This window comes from Dermacentor albipictus, unplaced genomic scaffold (genome assembly GCF_038994185.2).
Source record: "Dermacentor albipictus isolate Rhodes 1998 colony unplaced genomic scaffold, USDA_Dalb.pri_finalv2 scaffold_15, whole genome shotgun sequence".
Classification (NCBI taxonomy): Eukaryota; Metazoa; Arthropoda; class Arachnida; order Ixodida; family Ixodidae; genus Dermacentor; species Dermacentor albipictus.
This window is the reverse complement of record NW_027225569.1, coordinates 10,647,756-10,669,584: the sequence shown is the minus strand read 5'-3', so window position 1 is coordinate 10,669,584 and position 21,829 is coordinate 10,647,756. Positions and strand designations below refer to the sequence as shown.

At 47.6% G+C, this 21,829-nt stretch overlaps 1 long non-coding RNA gene across 1 annotated transcript; it reads right to left on the bottom strand.

Moving 5' to 3' along the window:
• Nucleotides 1-2,245: 2,245 nt before the first annotated feature.
• On the bottom strand, nt 2,246-20,831 carry LOC135914141 (uncharacterized). The gene is made up of 4 exons (XR_010568214.1): nt 20,726-20,831; nt 9,556-9,743; nt 7,771-7,846; nt 2,246-2,623 (listed from the first exon to the last, which is right to left on the bottom strand). It is a non-coding gene; the product is annotated as an uncharacterized lncRNA (long non-coding RNA).
• Nucleotides 20,832-21,829: the final 998 nt, after the last annotated feature.

Genomic DNA, 21,829 nt, shown 5'->3' with positions numbered 1-21,829 from the left:
ACTTTAGATCAATTTGGGATTCATGGAATCTGGAGTGTCTGGCGACGTTCGGTGAAACAGCCCAATTTCAGGCATTTTACTACATTTAAGACAACTAAAGGAACAGTCGCAGTTTCACCCGAAAGGCGAAGCTGATTAAAAGAGGGCTATACGAAATAATGATAGTAGTTTATCGGCTTTAAGAACTTGTAAACATTAGCTTACTGACGAAATGAACAAGCATTGTGCCAAGCGCGCACAAGCAAACCTGAACATATCTCTCGCGATTACGCGGTAACTCGCCGTCAAAAATGCTAGCGTGAGGTAGCGCGGCAGCAGCAGCAGCTGCGAGCGAATTGACCTCCGCGCTGCCTCTCGCTTCAACACGAACAAAGGAGCGAAAGCACAGCGCACACTAAGCTATCAGCAGTCGGCCCACTCTGTCCCTCAACGCAAACCCCTTTGAAGGCAATGCCTGCGTGGCCGCGCAATGTGCAGCCGCCGCCAGAGCATAAAACCAGGTATATATGTATATACACATATAAATTGTAAAATTTTAGTACTGAGCCTATTCTGAATGGGCGTGATATTGAAAAATGGAAAACTGTGTGACCTCAGATGGAGGCCAAAATGAGGGACGCGGTCATTGTAGACTGATACCGCCTTCTTTCAAAACTCCGGCACTCTTAAAGGGAAGCTGAAGAGTCTGTCGAATTCAATAGGACGCTCATATACGGATGCGGGAACCTTACAATCCATGTAGGTAAAGTTTTTTTTTTCAATTAGTAGCGACGTAATCGTCTGTTGAAATTCCGCTGTAGCTCCGCCCCCCATCGAATGCCGCGCGCTCCTGCTGACGCTGACGATGTGAGCGGACACCGGAAACCGCGGTGTTGTGACGTCCACTCTAGGTTTTCGCTCCTTCGCAGCGTCCGCGACCATGCCTGACCGCAATTGTTTCTGCGTTCATGCCATCGTAATCTGCTTCGATCAAACCTGCATTCCTTCTTTGGTGCGTCTTCGTGTATGTAGAGTGGTAGTCAACGTGAGTGGTAATCAGCGCGAGTGGTAGTCAACGTGGTAGTCAACAGATGAAGGTCACTACACGTACTGCATGAACCGGGAAGCTTTTCACGCTTTTAAACCGTCTTTGTAGATTGCCGACGGCTTTGGACAGCGCACAAATGCCGACGATCGCATCCCCGCTTACATTCCACTAGGAGGCATGCAGGAACACAACACTACAAATGTTTGACCGGAAACGAGCTTACTAGATCGGCGAAATATCGGCGAGATCACTAGATCGCTTTGCGAAAAACATACTCACCAAAGAGCATTCCCAAGACGAGGAGATCCCAAGACTTTGCTTTCATTCGCGTCGAAAGCACTGCTCGCACCAGCATCGTTTCCTTCTTCGAGAGGCCGGCTCTTCGCAATCGGCTCGTACATGTAAGGAGTAACGCCGAACTCCTCAGAAAAACGCAGTCTCTCTAAATTTTCTATTACCGTCTCAGAAAAACAGCACCAAACTACCTGGCATCGCGCTTCATGTGTAGCGGCAGCATTCGGTTACTAGAGTTGACGCCACGAGGCGCCCGACCAATCACAGGTGGAAACGAGACGCGCGAGCTGGGCGTGTCCGCTGCTGCACTTTTCATCGAAATAAAATATATTTGCGCTTTCTTTCGCTCAATTTCGATACGATATTCCAATTCGGAGGGTTAAAAACCATTATGTACAGATGTTCACTCATTTTTTCTGGAAAACCTTTCACCTTCCCTTTAACTTCCCGGTTAATAGGCTAATAATCAGAAGAAACAACTGAAGGCCAAGGTTGCATTTCTTGAATTTCGCGCCGAAGCCTAGGCGCCGATACGCCACCGTGAGGTGCCGGATTTAAAGTATTTAATCGTATTTGGTTCTTTCTGACGCAATAATATTTCTCAAACTTTGCTAAGTTTCGTGTTTGGCACTGGAAGAACGACAGTGTAGTCAACTTTTACCGATATAAAATCACGATTTGTGAGAGCACATCCAGCAAAAATCAGTGACGTCACGTCGGGATGATTAGAGGACTCCAAGATGGTGTCGCCACCAGTCCTTGGTGTTTGATGCCTTTCTGGCTCACCCAGCGCCTTATGAGCAAAACGTTGGATTTTGTTTCGCCTTATTTAGCATTCTAGAAACATAACGTTCTAATGCAATATCAAAAGCTTTTCACTGTAAAGTTCCTTGAAGAAAGCCAATGTTAACGCCTTAGAAGCTGTACGTTTCATGCGCAGTTTTATTTAAGGTTTTCTGAGACAAAGTCAGTTTTTCACAATACGTTCCTGGTGTTTTGTCATCTCTGTTTCTTAGTTTTTTTTTTTTCTTCAAATGTTTATCTGTTGCCACTTTGCTGGCGCGTTCGTTTCGTCTGTATGACGCACATGTCGTCTTACAAAAAGCGAGCATTTCGTCGTGGCATTGGATCAAGCTATGCTCTCAACTGCGCCCTAACGTTATTGCACCTCAGTCGCAGCATAGCAGCGCATGTGTGTCACGTCCTCTGGGTGAACGTTTATTATTTTTTAAGCTTTTAATGCGTAAGCATTCTTTGGCAAGATCCCCAGTCCTGTCACTCGAAATGTGTAATGCCTTGTACCTGCAAAAAATGCGTAATTTGTTAAGTTTTGACTTTTCGTCCTAGGGACATTGTAAATGTAGATGACTGGTAGCCTATAAGCGACGACAACAATTTAAACCAAAAATAAAAAGAACACTCGTAGAGATACTTAAGGCTCCTTAGAACATGCATGGGGAAGCTTATAGCAGGCGTGGGCCAACTGATATTTGAGGATGGGCTGATATGAAATTTGGGGCTGTGTCAACTTGAAATTCGGAGGCGGGCCAACTTGAAATGTGAGAGCGGGCCTTCTTAAATTTAGGGTAGCGCCAACTTGGAATTTCAGACTGGGCCAACTTAATTAAGGGGGTGGGATGGATGGATGGATGAAAAACTTTATTAGGGTCCTTTAGGGCGCGCCCTAGCGCGCAGCGGGCCGCTCCCACGTCGGGACAGAGAGGCCGAGCCTCTCCGCTGCGTCGCGGGCCCGTTGGACAGCCCATAACTGGTCCTCGAGGTTGGGGCTGTGTAGGACAGCATCCCAGCGGGAAGAAGTGTTACTTTCATCACTGCGTAACGCGGGGCATCGCCAGAGCATGTGAGGTAAGTTCGCCAAGTCATTGCATAGTGCACATGCATTTGTCGTCTGAATTTCGGGGTACATCTTGTGAAGAAGTAGGGGGTTTGGGTATGCCCCCGTCTGTAGAAGCCTTAGTGTCAATGCCTGAGGTCTATTGAGTTTGCAATGTGGGAGGGGGTAGATCCTCCGAGCCAAGTAAAAGTGCTTGGTAATTTCGGTGTACGAGGAAGGAGAGTCCCGAGTGTCAGTACCCCCGGCGTCACGCTGCCCGGTAGCTACGCGGTTGATGATCCCTCGCGCAGCTCCGTGTGCCGACTCGTTGAGGTTGGGCGGGGCACCCTCGATCTGTCCCATGTGAGCTGGAAACCAGATCAATGTGTGTGGCTTGATTTCTGTGCTTCCTAATATCCCTAGGGCCAGCTCGGATATGGTTCCTTTGGCAAAGGCCCTAACAGCTGATATGGAGTCACTGTAGATTGATGTCCTCTTGTTGTCCAATAAGGCCAACGCTATTGCAGCCTGCTCTGCGATTTCAGAGGACGTCGTCCGAATCGAGATAGCGTTCGTTATTTGGCTTTCATGATTTACGCTAACTACAGCGAAGGCCTGTCCGTCGGCGTAGCGCGCTGCGTCTACGAAACTGTTCTGCGAAGCCCTTTCACGAGCCTTTTCCAGGAGAGCCTTCGCGCGCGCCCGACGTCTTCCCACGTTGTGTTCTGGATGGACGTTTCGTGGGATAGGCGCGACAGTGATGCGGTCCCGCTGCTCTCGAGGGATGCTGCAGAACTTTGTTTTGATTACTCTGGAAGGAACGCCCAGCTCCTGTAAGATGTGCCTTCCAGCTTGTGTGGTAGATAGCCTGATGAACTGGGCCCTCTCCTGTGCTTCCGCTATTTCCTCTAGCGTGTTATGCATGCCAAGTTGAAGTAAGTGTTCCGTGGGAGTGTATACGGGGAGGCCGAGAGCTCTCTTGATTGCTTTCCTGATTAATGCATTGAGTTTATCCCTTTCCGATCTTTGCCAGTTGTGCATGGCTGCGACGTAAGTGAAATGACACATTACGAACGCATGTACCAATCTCACGAGGTTATCTTCTCCGAGGCCTTGCTGCCGGTTGGCCACTCTTCTGATTAGTCTGATGGCATTGTCCGTCTTCTTAGTGAGTCGCAGCACTGTCTGGTTGTTTGAACCACTCGACTCTACCATCATGCCGAGAATCCGGATAGCATCCACCCTCGGAATATAGCCTCCGTCTTTTGTGCGCAGTTTTATGTCGCATTCGGCCAGTGGCTTCCATCCCTTTGGTTTCGGGCCTCTGCGCTTGGGTCGATAAAGTAGCAGTTCCGACTTGTGCGGTGAGCACCGAAGGCCCGTGGATTCAAGGTATCTCTCGGTAGCATCAACCGCCTCTTGCAGGGCCGTCTCTACCTGTCCGTCACTACCTCCAGTACACCAGATGGTAACGTCGTCTGCGTATATGGTATGACTGATACCGTCAATAGCAGAGAGTGTCCGGGATAGACCGATCATGACTAGGTTAAAGAGGGTTGGGGATATGACTGACCCTTGTGGCGTCCCTTTAGACCCCAGCTTAATCATGTCTGAAGTGAGGTCCCCGATCTTAAGGGTGGCTTCTCTGTCTGACAGGAAAGATCTCGTATAAGAATGAAAGTGCTTCCCCAGGTTTAGGCTCGAGATTGTGTTTAAAACGCACGAGTGAAGAATGTTATCAAATGCCTTTTCGAGATCTAGACCTAGTATGGCTCTCGTGTCCCGCGTATTACAGTCAATAATGTGATGTTTGATGAGCTTCATCGCGTCCTGCGTCGAGAGTCCGACCCTGAAGCCGATCATGTTGTGTGGGTAAATGTCGTGGTCCTCCAGGTAGCGTGAAAGCCTGTTTAGGATTGCGTGCTCAGCAACTTTCCCCACGCACGATGTGAGCGAAATTGGGCGGAGGTTATCGAGGCTGGGCGGCTTGCCTGGCTTGGGGATGAGAATGGTGTTGGCAGATTTCCACATTCCCGGGACTTTACCATTGCTCCACGCTTGGTTAATGATGTCCTTTAGGTATTCGATGGACTTCTCGTCCAGATTCCGTAGAGCTTTGTTTGTGATCTTGTCCGGACCCGGAGCCGATCTGCCGTTGAGGGCGTGGAGCGCCTGCCTGATCTCCTCAATCCCGAATTCTGCGTCGAGCTCGGGGTTCTCGGAGCCTTCGTAGTCAGGGGAAGGTGGTGTAGGGCACGATGCGACTGGTAGGTACTTCTGTACGAGTTTCGATAAAATTTCCTTGCTCGAATATTCTCGCTTGGCTGTGTGTAGGGTGCGCGCCAGTGTGTTGCGTTGGTTGGTTCTAGTGTTCGTCTCGTCGAGGAGATGCTTTAGGAGGTTCCAGGTGCCACCGTTGCGCATCTGCCCGTCGATCGAGTTGCACACCTCATCCCATTGCTGTTTACAGAGGGCCCTGCAGTGTTCCTCTATAGTTCGGTTGATTTCCGATATCCTTTTTCTGAGCCTGCGGTTGAGCCGTTGTCCTTTCCACCTGGCGAGGAGGGATTGCTTGGCCTCCAATAGGTGAGCGAGACGGCTGTCCATCTTTTCCACCGGGAGGTCGGTACAAACCTCTTTGGTGGTAGCTTTGATGTCGTGTCTAACCTGTGCAACCCATTGTTCGAGGCTAGGCTTGTCCTCACTCTCCATTCGCTCTTCCCTCATTTTGCGAAATTTGTCCCAGTCTGTGTACTGGAACATGCGCTGTCTCTTCTGGTCGACTTGGAGGTGCGTGGCCAAGATATAATGGTCGCTACCAAAGTCTACCCCGAGGTTTGTCCACTTGACCGCTGCAATGCTCCTGACAAAGGTGAGATCCGGTGTCGTGTCACGGCTCGACGATGTTCCGCATCTGGTGGGGAACGCTGGGTCCGTGACTAGCATCAAGTTAAGGTTTAGAGCCTCACGCCAGAGGTCCTCCCCCTTTTTAGTGTTATATGGGTAGCCCCAGGTGTGGTACGGCGCGTTGAAGTCACCAGCTATGATCAAAGGGGAGTCGCGCGCTAGTTGCGTGGCCTTGGTGATGAGGGCTTTGAAGCGCTGTCGTTGAGCTTTGGGACTACTGTAGACATTCAGGATGAATATACTTTGGCGGTTCGTTGGGCTAGGGATGATCTCTATCATCATGTATTCAACTTTAGTTGCGGTCATCTTAAGGTCGTGAGTGATGTGGGTCAGCTTGTTGTCAACCAGTACGGCGATCCCCCGTCCTTCTTCGTGCTTTGCTACGGGCCTGTAGCCAGACAGCGTGACGTTAGATGTTAATGTTTCTTGTAAAATGATAACATTTGGCTTCTCTGCATGCGAGCGAATATATTGTAGCAGGGGAGCCCTCTTGGGAAGGTAACCCCTGCAATTCCATTGCCACATCTTGAATGAGCTAGTTTGAGTGGCCATCGTGTTGCTCTTGAGTTGCTGTGCTAACCATCGGAGAGCCGATCGCCCCCGAGCTGTTACTAGTCGATGCTGTTGTTGGGGGTGTAGGAGCTGTAGGGGGTGGGGCCAACTTGAAATTGGAGAGTTAGTCATCTTCGATTTAAAGGTGGGCCACAGTTTGGGCGTGGGCCCACTTGAGATTTTGGGTTGACAATCTCCAGTTGCACACTGCGGAGCATCCTTCGAGTTATAACCGCCTCGCAGGCAAGCGAGAGTATTGAGACACTTGGCGCGTTTTCATTGGACCTTAGCAATGCGCAGTGAGAACGCAGACGAGACGTTGCGTGGGCAAGGAACGCGCGCACGACACAGTCTTGCGAGAGCGACAGCGAGTGTAACATGGCAATGCGCCAATGCACTCTGCCATCACGCAATGCCTCACGCGATACTGCGGCAGCTGCTGGTGTTCTGGTTCGTCCACTGTGTTCCGTCGAGGCGTGCTCCTGTCCTGTGTAACGGCTCAAACGCTACGGCTGCATTGAAGAGGCCAGATGCGCCGAGAAAGTTTGTCAGTTGTGTACTAAGACCTAAACATTCTTTACCACCGGAAACGTCATGGTTAGAAGTGCAGAACCTCGGGAAAACAAGAAGGCAAAAATAAGCGATTATGAAGGGACCGCCAAGCTATAAAATTCTTTCTTATATTACACAATTCTCAGAATTTCTGTATCTTTTTGACTAATTGACCTGCTCTATTTTTAGCTTATCTCCTCTTTCGTGAACGCAAGTAAAAAAAATAAACATTCCAGACATTTCGTAAATCTTCATGACGCTGTTTTCTTTAAAATCCTTTTGGTCCCTATATTAAAAATTTTCATCACACGTCGCTGGGATCGAATGGATTCGTTTATATTTTTTCTATTTCGCTCGGTTATTTTCCATCTCTATTTCTCTCTCTCTATCCCACACACACACTCTCCTGCTTATGTTAGAGAGGAAAACGAAACCTTTGCTTCTTTCCTTATTTTAACAATTCCCTTTATCCAACAGGCGGATATCTCTTTAACTTTTTTTCTTTAATTTGCCACAGTGCTTATGAATTGATTGCAAATAAAAAAGCAGAAATCATCTTTCCAACGTGTTCCTTCTATTTCCGCCAATTTCTCGTGTCGCTTACCTTCACTGACGGCGGATTTATTAGTGTGAGTCAATGTGTTTCTTTCGGCGATTGGGGACATGCGCCCTCTCCAAATCTGTGGGGAAAAACAAAACGTTTATCACAAACGGAGCCTTGAATAGTCGTTGTAGGAATGTGTGCGAGAGCAAGGGAAGCTGAAAGAAACAAAAATGTGACATAAATTGATGACGTCGTATTTCTTGCTGCATGTTTCATCGACGCTAGAATCCAATCCTAGCTGTGTCGTAAAAATAATGTCAGCCATGTTTCTTTTTTCTGAAGTAAGTAGCAGAACTTTATTATCCAAACTCGGTGGTACAATGGCGCTTGGTGTTCAAACACATTGTTTTTCTAAGGCGACGCGTTAACATCCCTGTATCCCTCCTGATATTTTTTCAATAGCGCCGAGTTGGATATAACGTGGGACTTCCTTTACAGAGTCGCTGTAAATTAAATGTAAGAGTGTTTTGCCATGACATATGACTCACAACGATCAAGGGATTACACCGCTAAAGCTGAGGATTTTTCTAGCAAAAATTAACAACAATGCTAACCAGAGGTACTCAGTACACCTTACCGCTTTTTCTGTAGCATCCCTCAACACTAATCACTTAATCACTTAAGAGGAACAAGGAAAAATGTCACACCTTATAGCACTCCTGGAGTAAGAACTGACTATGGCCACATGTATAAACAGAGGAGAATGAGAAGATTAAATATCACCAGTCTACTCATGTAAACAGTAGGACGAAAGCATCTCCCATCTGTCCTGTGATTCTTTTTCTCTATTTTTGCATTTGCAAAGCTGGCGATGTCTCCCTTTGCATGGCATCATTCAGCCTCAGAAACTGCAGCTGCAGTTAGAGTGTAATGCTGTACGTAGACGGATCTCCGAGACAACGAAACGCCACAATTCTTACGGCAACGCAGAATGAGTGTCTCTCATGTGTAAGCAAGTCACCACGAAACATTCTGTTATTTCTTTCTTTGTTTATCGTAAAAAGGCTGACGCTATTGACGGTAGGTATCAAAACGCTGCTTGTGCAGTATGTTGTGCGTAACATTTCAAGCACCCATTAAAATGATAACCTGCAATCATTCAGGGCACCTTTGGCGGTTGCGTAACGTAGCCTTTGGGAAAAAAAAAAGGCTTATTTGGCTCCATTTGCACTCGGTCTGTTGCTCCATAGTGAATCGTCTTGTAAATAACGTCTTATAAATCACGAAATGGTGGACACTACAGCAATATGATACACATATACAACACATACATTTCTCTCTAATAAAGAGGCCGACCAGCCCTTTTGTGGGCATACCATTAACGCCTCGTATGCTTCTCGTGAGAGGCCCTCGAAACATTAAAAAGAAAATCCCTGAAGCGTCATCTACACGGATGGCGGGTAAAATGCAACTAAAGTCTGCTCAAAAGCCTTTTGAGAACTCCGGAAGTAATTAGGCCTCCCGAATATAGCACTTCAACTTAAACATTCCTAAAGCCCTTGTCATTTCGTCCAACGGGCATGCATGTTCAATGTCCTCCTGACGATTACATCATTGTGTAAGTTCCTTAGAATGTGGTAGCTGCAACAAAATATTCCATTATAGCAACAACAAAAAAAGTACGCCACGTTTACGCAGGCGAACACCTAATCTTTAATGGAACAATTAGAAAATAACTTGCTTCGTTGAAAACATTAACGCCTCGTACGCTTCTCGCGATAGGCCGTCGAAACTTAAGAAAAAAATCCCTGAAGCATCATGTACTCCGGATGGTGGTGAACTTGCCTCTAAATTCTGCTCAAAAGCCTTTTGAGCTCTCCGCAAGCCATTAGATCTTCCGAATAATGACTTCAATCTCAACATCCGTAAAGCCCTTGTGATTTCGTCCAACGTGCATGTATGATCAATGTCCTCTTGGCCTTGAGTTCATTTTGTTATCTCCTTAGAAGGTACTCGCTGAAACAAATTATTCCCTTAAAAGAAATAAAAAAATTACCGACGATTACGTTACTTCCTAATGCGAAATTTGAGCGCAGCAAATAAGCTGTTTCACCTTTTCGATAGATTGAGGCAAAGAAATCGAGCAACACATGTATGCGCTATCACAGAATTTTTTTTTATTTTTCACACGTATTCCTTTAACAAAGACTCCACTAACAGTTCTTGACAGTCATGAAGGAAGCTTTGTGGTCGGAGAAATAGACTGATATATGTTCGACTTGGTACACCAATGCTTGATTCTCAAAGACGAGATCTATACAAGTGCCTCGCGAGGTTGTCACAGCCGTGGGACGCGTTACGAGCGAGAGGAACGGGATGTTCTCCCGCATAAGTGTTAGGAAATTGCTGTTTCTCTTTATGTCAACATTAAAGTCCCCCACTACTAACATCGGTGTGGATCGATGGACGGTTAATGCGAGTTGCAGGAAGTGCACGACGTCTTTCGTGAGTGCGGTAGCGGACTCACGAAAGCGGTATCAGTCGGTCGCTGCTAGCGCTGGGGGATGAAAGGGGGGCGGAGCTGGTTACGAGGCCGACGATAACGCCGACGACGACGCGAAACCCAGGAACGGACGCCAAAGAGCCATTTGTGTAGCCAGCCCTCCTCCACAGTCTCTCCTCCTCCCTTCCATCATCCTCCCTCGCCCGGAGAGCCGACAGCGCGCATGCGCGGCGGCGGAGCAGATTCGTCGGCGAGCTGGTTACGAGGCCGACGACAACGCCGACGACGACGCCGACGACGACGCGAAACCCAGGAACGGACTCCAAAGAGCCATTTGTGTAGCCAGCCCTCCTCCACAGTCTCTCCTCCTCCCTTCCATCATCCTCCCTCGCCCGGAGAGCCGACAGCGCGCATGCGCGGCGGCGGAGCAGCAGATTCGTCGGCGAGCTGGTTACGAGGCCGACGCCGACGACGACGACGACGCGAAACCCAGGAACGGACGCCAAAGAGCTGCGCTCTAAAAAGAGCAGGGTGTTTACGGTGGCGAGCCCCTATCTTTAACTAGAAAATTAGAAGAATACCTTGCCAAGTTTAAACGGCATGATAAGATAGCACGATATACTACGAATAACAGACTTCATTACTCGGAAATGCTATAGATAACATATTGCGTAAAAAAAAATGCGTGCGCTGCCTGACTCGTAAATGAGATGAGAATACTAGACAACGTATTACATGCAAAAGCTGAATAGATCTATTAGAGTCATTGCTTCACAGCAGTGAACAGCAGCAGTCAATGGCTATGTGGAAAGCAGCGAATTAGAAAGGCTAAACGAAACAACTTAGTTTGCACAGACCAGTTATCGGGAGGTATGCATATTCATTTAACAGCAAACCACTGGTGAAGTAAGTTCCGTGAACGCTGCATCGGTGTCTTTGCTCGGTATATTTTAATTCGCTTGTGTTTCTGATTATTTCCTTTAACCACCACTTGAGGGCTAGGAAAATTTTTTACTAGTAACCCACCTGTAATAGCGTAATCGATGCATCAGGCAATACAGAAGATATGTAATTCTTTTTTTTTTGTATCGAACGTCCTTAAAAACGATCCAAGGTGGGCGCTTGTTGAAACTACGGTGTACGAGAAACGTGCTATAGCATTATCGCTCTTATCTTTGCAACCATAACTTATCCACGCAGCTTACTCGTTGCGTGGAGAAAAGAGGCCAATGCCCGATCGTGCATGTGTACCCTTAGCAGATGCAATCTTTGTCGCACCAGTTGTGACGTAAGCAGAGGTAATCTGTAGAGTTAGCCTCGCGCAGGGTGCCTAGAAAGAGAGACGTGGCTTGACAGCACATTTGTCCATCAGAGCCAGGAATGGTCGCGTTCGAGACAGCTCACTATGCCATATTAGGTATAATTGACCGGACTCAAAAGTGGTGTTCGTCCCGGTGCGTGTGAGAGGCTACGAATGTGCCATACGCTGGCAAGATTTCACGCTTATACTCGGCTAGGCATACCGATAAATAAGCAATCTGGAATGTTTCCAGTGAGAAAAAGGGCAACGTTCTTTTTTTTAATTTTTGAAGAAAGCACCGACACGGTACGTTTATTTCGGCCTCAAGGTGCGTTTCTTTCGGGCATATGCGTGGCAAACATGCAACAAGAAGGCTAATGTGCCCCTCTTAGCTCACGGGAACGGGCTGCGGGAGCATGGACGTTTGCTCAAATGATTCGTACCCGTTTGAAGGCCGAGAACTGCCACAACGCTCTGCCAATCGAGACAACCACACATTACTACCACGGCCAATTAGCGCGTGTTTTCCCGCGTCATCAATCATAGAGAGCATAGTTATGGTCCGGCGACCAAACACTTTTCGAATTCCCCTTTTCGAATCATGCCTTGTTCTCTTCTCCGACAGCTGACATTCGCGCCGTGTTTGGAGCCTTTTTATTCAGACGCATTGCGCTGTTCATTCGCGTTATTTTATTGACTGCACTCTGCCACTCCCTCTTCGCAAAGGGATGCGCATGCGCATTAAACCTGCAGTTCCATCATCCAGTGCGTGTGGAACTGCAGTCTCCAGGGAGTTTCTTAACAAACAGTTCGGCTCCATTCATTTACGTAGAAATACTCAGCAGGCTGCATTCAACAAACAATATGCGACACTGGGTGTGACTTTTGAGAAAAAAGGTTGCTTGTTCTCTGGGAATACCATATTGCTTATAATAACAAAGATGTTTGCAATGCAAGCTTTTCACTTGATGAAAAGATGTATTCGGCGGGACGCTGCGAAATATGCATGGACGAATGACGGACAGCTCCGGTAGAGAAACACTCTAGAGAGGCAGTGTTTAGAGCACGTGGTTGACAAGCTTGGTTTCTCAGATGCGCTAACGTTTCAGGAATCATAAGTTGCGAAGAGTACGAAAAATTACCATCGGTGCGATGTTTGCTCGCGTCAGATTTTGATCGAAAGGAAATATAAAATATCGCCTTAAATTTGTATCGCATTGACACTGGCTTGGGGAAATTAGACTTCCAATAGCCAAGCCTTGCTGATAAAAACAAATGATAAATTCATTCGCGAAGGCGTTTGCATCCCACTTTCGCCTTTCTATGCTTTTATATGTGATATTACTTTTTCTGACTTCGACTCCTCTTAGGCAACCAACCTTGAACAGCTGCATTCGGTAGCAGCTGCTTTTCTCACCCGACCGAACCACTAAGCGCGTGTCTTATTTAAAGCTATCTTTTCCGCATAAACTACATTATGAAGGAGGGCATGCTTTCGAGGGTGTGACTTGGTGAATTTACGGGGGTTCGAACGAAGAACCTCACGGTTCTGAAACCACACAATTCTCTGTTCAAGCCGCAATTTTTGAAATGTTTTTTTTTATTCAATTGATATATTCAGAGTTCATTGCATGTGTTCCCTGTACATGTGTAGATAATCATGTTGTACGATTAACTCCTTTTTTTACGCTTTCCTGTTTGCTTTATTTTTCCATATTTGTTTCTACTCTTCGAATTCTTTAGTCTAACATATTTGTATTTTCTGTGAATTGTTTCTTGCGTATTATATATAAGTGCAGTAAGTCAAATGCATTGAAGCTGTTCCCGTGGCCGTATTTTGTAACGGTTCACATTGGAACCGGTTCCCTCTCGCGAACACCATTGGTCAGCGCTTCGTTGTCGTTATCCCTGGTTGGCATGACAACGAATTTTGTTGTCATCACACAGGTTGCCAGTCATCTGGGAAGGAGCCCGTCGTCTGCTACGAGAGGAACCGGGGCGACATGATTCGCTCGAGGGTTGCACGCAATGGCGAACGTGATCGTGAGGGTTGCTAGGGCAACCGTGGCCGTCTGCTAGTCTCTGGCCGTCGCGATGAGGAGGGTGCAGGTAGTGGCTTTTTTGGTTGTGTTGCTGGTGAGCGTTGGCCAAAGACAACGACGTGACGAGAGGCAACGGCGCGATACGTTCGACATGAGCGAAGCTGAATTCCGAAGGCATTTTAGGCGCCCGAAAGCAGAGTGCGATGGATTGGCGACGAACTAGATTATCGCGGACGACAAGATTTAGTAGCGTTGACACTGCAAATAAGTGCTCTGCACGCTACATTTTTTTTCTACGGGTTGTTTTCAGCAGCGCGTCTGGAAGGTAAAAGCAATTGGGTTGTCGCAACCGTCAGTCAGTCGCATCATTACCACCGCCGCTAGGGTGCTTAAGGTGGAGGGAACGGAAACAGAGTTGCGACATTTCTCTTCATGCTGCAGGAGAAAGCCACAGTCAAGTACGCTTCCTTGACCGGGGCAAGATTCTCGAAGTTGTGCGATGCGTGGCTGGAACTCTAATCGCAATCGTCCATCTTAAGATCAGCCACGGCTGGACAAAATCCTACTAGATCCGTGGCCTACACGCAGGGAAGCGCTTTTATTGCTTAACGTATGGCGCATCACCTAGCGACCAAAATGAATAGAAGAACGCAGATAAAAATTGAACCATTTGCTGTCCGCGTCGGGAACTCAGTAATTACTGGAAATTAAATGTTCAAGTGTTCTGCAAACCAATATGTTTTTTACGAAACTAGCAACATCCTCTAATTACGATAGCATCCACACAGTACAAACTAAAATGATGACGTCACTTTACGGCAGGACGCCTCTCGTTCATTGGTCACCGTGGTACGGCGGCGTTCCCCTTTTCCTCCGCCTGATGTCACCTAGACGTAGCAGCCAGACCGAACTGTTTTCAAAGCGAAGCTTTATAGAATACGACCCCTGGGCACTATAATGAATACTTCATTTATCATTATTATTAATATTATTATTATTATTATTATTGTCATGTTGTTGTTATTATTATTATTAATAGTGGGAGGGTTTGTAGAAATGCAAACATCTGTACACACAGAGGAACAAAAGGAAAATACCAGGGTTGCACAAAGTCACGGGAAGGGGCAAAATCCCTGCTAGCTCCACAGGAAACAGAGAGAGGGGGGAAGGGGGGGATAAAGAGAGATGCACGGAGACGCACGACCATTAAGTTGAAGGTATTCATCTACATTGGTACGCGGCAACTCTGCGCAGTTCGGTAATCAAATGTGCGAAAGTGTCACAGCAAACACGCGACCGTCATAACGCAAGTCCTTGTTCTCTACGAGCACTCGGACACCAAAGCGCAAGCAACTCGGCAAGCGTGTGCCAGCGCAGTGAGGCAAGACTCTGCGGCGAACACAAAAAAATTGAGATGATCCAGGGCACCTACCCATGCCCGGCCTTCCTGCACAAAATCTTTCCGGACCCGCACCCTCACAATGCGTGTCGCCTTCGTAAAGATGTAGCTAGCCTTGCTCACGTGCTCTGCGGTTGCCCCCTGGCGCCGGGGACCAGGACCGCTAAGGAAGAGTGGGGCCGAGCTCTACGCAGCTCGGACCTTGAAGCACAGCTCTGGGTTGTCCATCGCGCCCGTGACGCGGCGGAGGGGCGTGGCGTCTCTCTTCCGACGTGGACAGAGGTGTTAGCGCCCGCTATACGCTAATCGTAGGCACCAAGGGACCTCATGAAAAATATTCATTCGTCCATCCATCCAGCGAGACCCACAGGTCGGAGTGCTGCACTTGGAATGTCATTGACATCACACAGGACTTTTGTGCAGCCTCAGACTTTGTGTGTGTATAACTGGAGAATTCATTTGCAGAAACTCTGGATGAGAATGCTGAAATGGACGTCATATTCCTCTATTTTAGCAAGAGCAAAGGGGGTTAAACGAGGGCCCCGATTTTTATTAGTGATATCATAAGAAGCCGACAAAGACTGACACGGGCCCCTCACTTAAGCCCCTTTCTTCTCGTTCATTGCATAACGTGGGTCTCGAATACGGCTACACTGATGCCTTCAGGTAGCATATGTGGGTTTATTGACGAGTTGCTTTCACCCAAAAAAGATCACGTTCTCGTGACGCCTGCGGCAAAAAGTACGTTTCACGTCCGCCGCCAATGTCTGTGAGTGGTTGTGCTGCCTAAGAATCCCAAGGTTCTACTAGGGCACATAAATATGCAAGAAAGTGGATGGGGAAACAGCGCCGCACAAAAGATGCAGCAGTCGTCATATAGTCTTGCAAGGATTGACTGAAGGGCTGATTGGTTCATTATCTGAGAAATAGAAGAAATTCAAGAGGCGCAATGTCGTATTCTCGTGCGGCACTCTTCTTTCCTCCTCAGCCTTTAGTCGTACTCATCCTCCGCTTTCCACCTGATGCTTTCACGGTAGCCTCCTCCTGCGCTTTCCTCCACGCGCTCCCTGCTTTAATCTCCATCTGTCCTCTGCGTTCGCTTTTATCTTTCCCTGTGCTCATTCACTCGCTTCAGAAGGACAACGCCGCGACGCTCACCAGTGGAATAGCCGGTTAAGAGGTGCGCCGTAAAACGACTGATAGGGACGGTACACTGTTTTAATTGTGCATTTTGGTACCTGCATCCCCAGCACAAACCTTTGCCTGCAGTCCGCTATTGTGTATGCCCCTTGCTTCTACTTCAGCTGAGCTCATGCCCATGATATTTTAATGTGATAGCAATCATATTAATGCAAGAAGCGCGTTGGCACCGTCGGACCCACTCCATGCGGTGACGCCTTTGACAGCTCAGTCGCGAGCCCGGATGTTTAGGGTTAGATGGCCTCGAGGTATGCGAGAGACGTGCAGTGCGCTTGGAGGCAAAAGACGACGGAGCCGGTTGTCCGCACCATGAAGGAAGAAAAACAAATTAAGGGGGAGCGTCACGTGATTCCGCTAGCCTCGGCAAGCCAACCTTCCCTGACGCCACCCGTCCCGCTTTCCGGTGCGTTGTTCGCGCCCATTGCCTCTTGTGTTGGATTCGGCCCACATAGTTTCCGGAGAATTCAAGATTGTTTGGTACGTGGTAACCTTTAGTGGCCCACTTTCGTCAGAACCATGGCGGCACCTCGAAAGTAACGGGTTGTTTTCTGCTACCGCGCATGTCATTTCAAATATTTTGCCTTGAAACATGTGTAAACTCTTGAGCGCCTTACCCATGATGACAGAATCTTTACAAGCATTGGTACCTTGCGCTTGACACCGTCGCTAGTGGAGTTGCCAGCGCCCTCGCCTCGAAAGGCGTCCAGAATGCCAAAGCATGGTGTGGTGTTAGTTAAAATTTGGTGTTCTGCATCTTAATCTGCTGTGCGAATTTTCTTGCTATTTTTCGTGCTGTCTTGCGCTTTGATTAACCACCCGCAGCTCCGTAACGTGTGGTGGTTCGGGGCGTGACATGACTGACATGACAAAGAGTCGACTGCGTTACATACTTGTGCCTTCATCAACCTCGCCATGGGTTTGTCACGCCAGATACCTGTGCCTTGTCGCGGCTCGAGGTGGCCTTCGGGCCACGAATCCACGAAGCCCATCGACGAATATGTCCCGTCGTAGGAATGAACGAACAAGGGTTCATTTTATATAAGTCACGTTGCCTCCAGATACGAAAGCCAACTCCATACAAGAGAACATAAAGCGTCTGAGTTGACACCAGAACACGTCAGCCCCGCTGCAGGAAAGGTTTCCGCTTTTAACACCATCGTCTTCCCTATACGACACGACCAGGGATTCTAATTACTATATCTCGGCCAATCACAATCGTCACATCGGCCGGTATCTCCCGCCCAAGATGCGGCATCCTTCCGCAGCACTCCGATTCCGATCGTATGCAATGGGTGAAGGTATGGCAACCTGGGAATACAAGGTCGACACCATTCTTCAGCAAAATTTGGCGTTGGCACTTTTCATCATTAGTTCAGGGCTGCAGGTAGAGGCAGATGGGCCTTTTGTGGACCCGTCAACAGTCCGTGCCAACGCTGCGTTGACTTCGGGATAGGCGCTAACGACTGGGTGGAGTTGCCTCGTGATAATCGTCTAATTATGGCCTTTGCCCGTGTTGAGACGTAACATCCTGTTCCGAAATTCCCACAAGAGATTCAACCAAAGTTGACTAGAATCGATCCCTTCCCTATCACAGGACTAAGGCCTACTACTTAACTATATTATTTTCTATAAATAGCCTTCACGACTGTCACGTGACGCTACCTCCTAATGTATTCCTTCCACCATAAACCACACCCTCCCCCTCCGTTCAGTCGACACTAAAGCGCTCGGCTTCTGCCGGTGGCACTAGAGTCGCGACCAAGTAAATTTGCGTTTCGGTTGAGGATAAGTGTCCATGACGCACCGTAATGCATACACTGGTCAGTGCGGAATGGATTGTGAATGTCAAGATACATATATCTAGTGATGTCCTATGGCGCTGACTACTGTTGTGACACGCCTGGTCACAACGCTGCACGAATCAATTCATTCTGCGCAACGACCGCTGTACGACCTCCTATGTCATGCCATGTCGCCCTCGCCTATAGTCAGAAGACAGCGCCACGACCTCAAGAACAAGGGATAACCTTGCTATAGCTTTGAATGCCCCAGCCAAGCGAAACGGCGGTTCTTTTTTATGCTTGCTTCTTTTCTTCTTTTTCTTAGAGCAAAGCTTTATGCGGAGCCTGTCCCGTCGTTGTCGGAGTTCGCAAAAAGCATCGTCGTCAGCAATGGCTAGGGCTCCGTCGTCATCTTCCATAGCCGGCTCATTGGAGCCTCACGGCGCAACCACGCGAACGCACTCGTGCCACTGTTCCCGTGTTCGTCGTCGCCTGCTTCCAGAGCTGGCTCAGATCAAATGGTTTTCATTTCACACCTAGCCTTGCTCTCATTACCTCACGCGCCAACAAAAAAAAATAAGAGAACACTGGAAGAGTAGGAAAAAAATAAGCACTGCTAAGGCAGGCTCACCACGCGGAACACGCAAAAGCGAAAACGAGCTTAAAGAATGGTGAAACACGAGATTACCAACGTAGACTCCTCGCAAAGTTTCACCTATGCTCTAACACATGATGTAATACACCTTGCTTCCCTGGTCGACCATCTTGACAGACTGGAAGGGGTGCTGATTTTTGTACCTGTGTAAACCGGCGATATCGCTTTGTACAGCACCGTTCAGCCTCAGAAACTCCAGCTTCAGTTGATGTGTAGCTTCTGCTACTCCCATATATTGGCGAATCTCAGAGGTGACGAAACGCTACAATGCTTGCGGCAATGGAGTACAGGCTGCTGGCAAGAGTATGGAAGAGTCACAACGAAACATTTTGTTCTTGGTAATATTCTAAATAAAAAGCCCCAAGTTATCGACGGACCGCTTTATAAGTCTATAGGCAGAATTTCATTCGCGTAAAACTTCCAGAGCACTTAGCAAATTATTCCACATCCAGGCAGGGAATCTTTGGTGGCTCTGTAACGTAACCCTTAGGGAACTAAAACGGGCTCTTGGCTCCATTCACAGTACAATGACGCTCTCCGCCGACTGTGTCTACAGCACCATCAAAATGATGGCCATAAGCACGTGTCAAACATATACGTTTCTCTCTTATGAAAGCCCTAGAAGTCCTCCCACGGACATTTCCTCAGCGCCTCGTAAGTTTCTGGCAGAAGGCCCTCGAAACCTTAAAAATACATCTATGAAGTGTGTAGGCGGATAGTTGGTAGCATGACACTAAATTCAGCTGAAAAGTATTTTAACCTCTCCAGAATCCATAACGCTTCGCGAATAGTGCATTTCCTTTTCAAGTCCTTCGAGCCCTCGCCACTTGGTTCAACGTGCGCGCATTTTCAATATTCTCTTGACCATGAGTTCATTGCGTAAATTACATAGAAGGAGCTCTCAGAAAGAAAATATCCAAAAATTGTAAAAAATAAGTACGCGACGTTTTCAGGGGTAAACACCTAATATTCAACCTGGAAATTAGTAAATATTTGCTTTGTCGAAAACGCGTGATAAATTTGAACGATATGCTATACATGCCAGATTTGAATGCACCGAAGTGCTATGGGTAACATATTGCGAAAGAAAAAGTGCGTGCGCTGCATGACTTGTCCTGACAAATGGCAATATTAAACAACATACCATATGCAACCACTGAACAGTGCCATTAGCGCCACTGCAATTATTAGCGTCACTAGGGCAGCAGTCGACAACTATAGGCAAAGCAGCGCTACAGCAAAGCTATATCAAACAACCTATTTTGCAGACAGGGGTTGTCGAGAGGTATGCATGATGACGTAAGTTCTGTGAACGCGGCATCCGGGTCCGTGCTCGGTATATTATAATCAACTTGCGCTTCTGATTATTTCCTTTAACCGGAACCCTAGGGCTGCAGAAATCTTAAATAGTAAGCTACCCATATTAGCGTTTTCGATGCATCAGGCAATACAGACGACATGTATTTTTTTCTTTTCGCGTTGAGCGTCTTTAAAAGCGGTTTAAGGGGGTAGCTCCCTCAAGCCGCGGTGTAACGACAAACATGCTATACCATTATCTCACATACCTTTGCAACCACAACTACCCACACAGCTTACATTGGAATCGTGTACAGAAAAGGAGCCATTGCCCAAACATGCATGTGTACCTTGCGCAGTAGCCGCCCTTGACATCACAAGGCGTCACGCAAGGGCAGGTAAACTCTATAGTTAGCTTCGCGCGGGGAGTTCAGAGAGAAAGGCGTAGCTTGGCCGTACATTTGTCCATCCGAACTAGGAATAGTCGAGTTTAAGAGGGCTCACTATGGCGAACTAGGTATGATTTATTGATTTCGAAAGTGGTGTAGGTCCCGATCTGTCTGACGGGCTACGAATGGGCAACACGCTGGAAATATTTCCCGCTTATACTCGGCTAGGCATACTGATAATTACGTAATCTGGAATCTTTCTAGAGGCAAGACTGGTCGCGTTTCTTTGAATTTATCTACCGACCACAGACACCGGACTTATTTCGGCCCCATGCCACATTTCCTTCATTTACATGCGTGGCAGGCCTGCAACAAGAATGCGAATGTGCCACTGTTATCTTGCCACGACCGGCCTTCCGGCGCCTAGACGCAGGCATAAACCGCTCATACCCATTTGAAGGCCGAGAACTGCCACTTCGCTCTCCCCGTCCAAGACAACCGCCCATCACTGCCACGGCAAATTTGCGCGAGCCTTCACGCGTCACAATTCATAAACAGTTTAATTATCGTCCACCGACCGTGCTTACAACGCTTGTAAGTCTTCGTATTTCTTTTTTTTTATTCGTCTTTTATAACCATGCCTTGTTCTCTTCCCGGACAGCTGCGATTTTCACAGCTGCAAGTCTTTTTGTAAGCATTGCGCTATTCATTCGCGTCATTTTATTGTCTGCACTCGGCCGCTCCATCTTCGCAAAAAGACGCTCACGCGCAATAAACATGCAGTTGCGTCATCTGCTTCTCGAACTGTAAGCGTCAGGGAGACCCTTCACAAATAGTTAGGCTCCGTTTATTTACGTAGACGCCCTCACGAGGGTGCATTGAACAAAGAATATGCGATACTGGGTTTGGTTTGCTAAAAAGCAACTTATTTGTTCTTCGGGCATACCATTTTGCTGGTAACATAAAATGTGTTTTTCAGAAAAGCTTTTCACGTGATTGTCGGCGTAAAGCGTTGACTTCGAAGTATTCATTGGGGCGTTGCGAAGAAACCATTGGCGGATGACTGACAGCTCGAGTAGAGAAAGACTACAGGAACGTAGTGCTTACGGCATCTGATTGAGAACGGGCTGTCTCAGAAGTGCTAACGTTTCAGAAATCAGAAGCTTTGAAGAGGACCATACGCTGGTTGCTTCCTACTTCAGTGAGAATTATCTTTGCAATAGGGAGCGCAGAAATGTTGCTGAAAAAAAGGGAGACCTGGACAGAAAAGTGGCTCACTTGCAACTAAGTATATTTTCAATAACAAACCGCCAGGAACGATATTGCGCATTTTCTTTTACAATTCTCGATGGCAGCGCATGCGTAATAACGTTGACGGGGGTTTGTCACTGAAGATGTACTTAGTTTCAAGTGAGCACCTTTGCTGCCCAGGTCTCCCTTTTTAATCTCAAAGCTTCTGCACTCCCCTTTCCAAAGGTCAAGTCAAACATGCTAACCCAACAGCTTAAAACTCTTGAGTGACAGTCACCATGGGAGTGATGATTGATCGCGTTA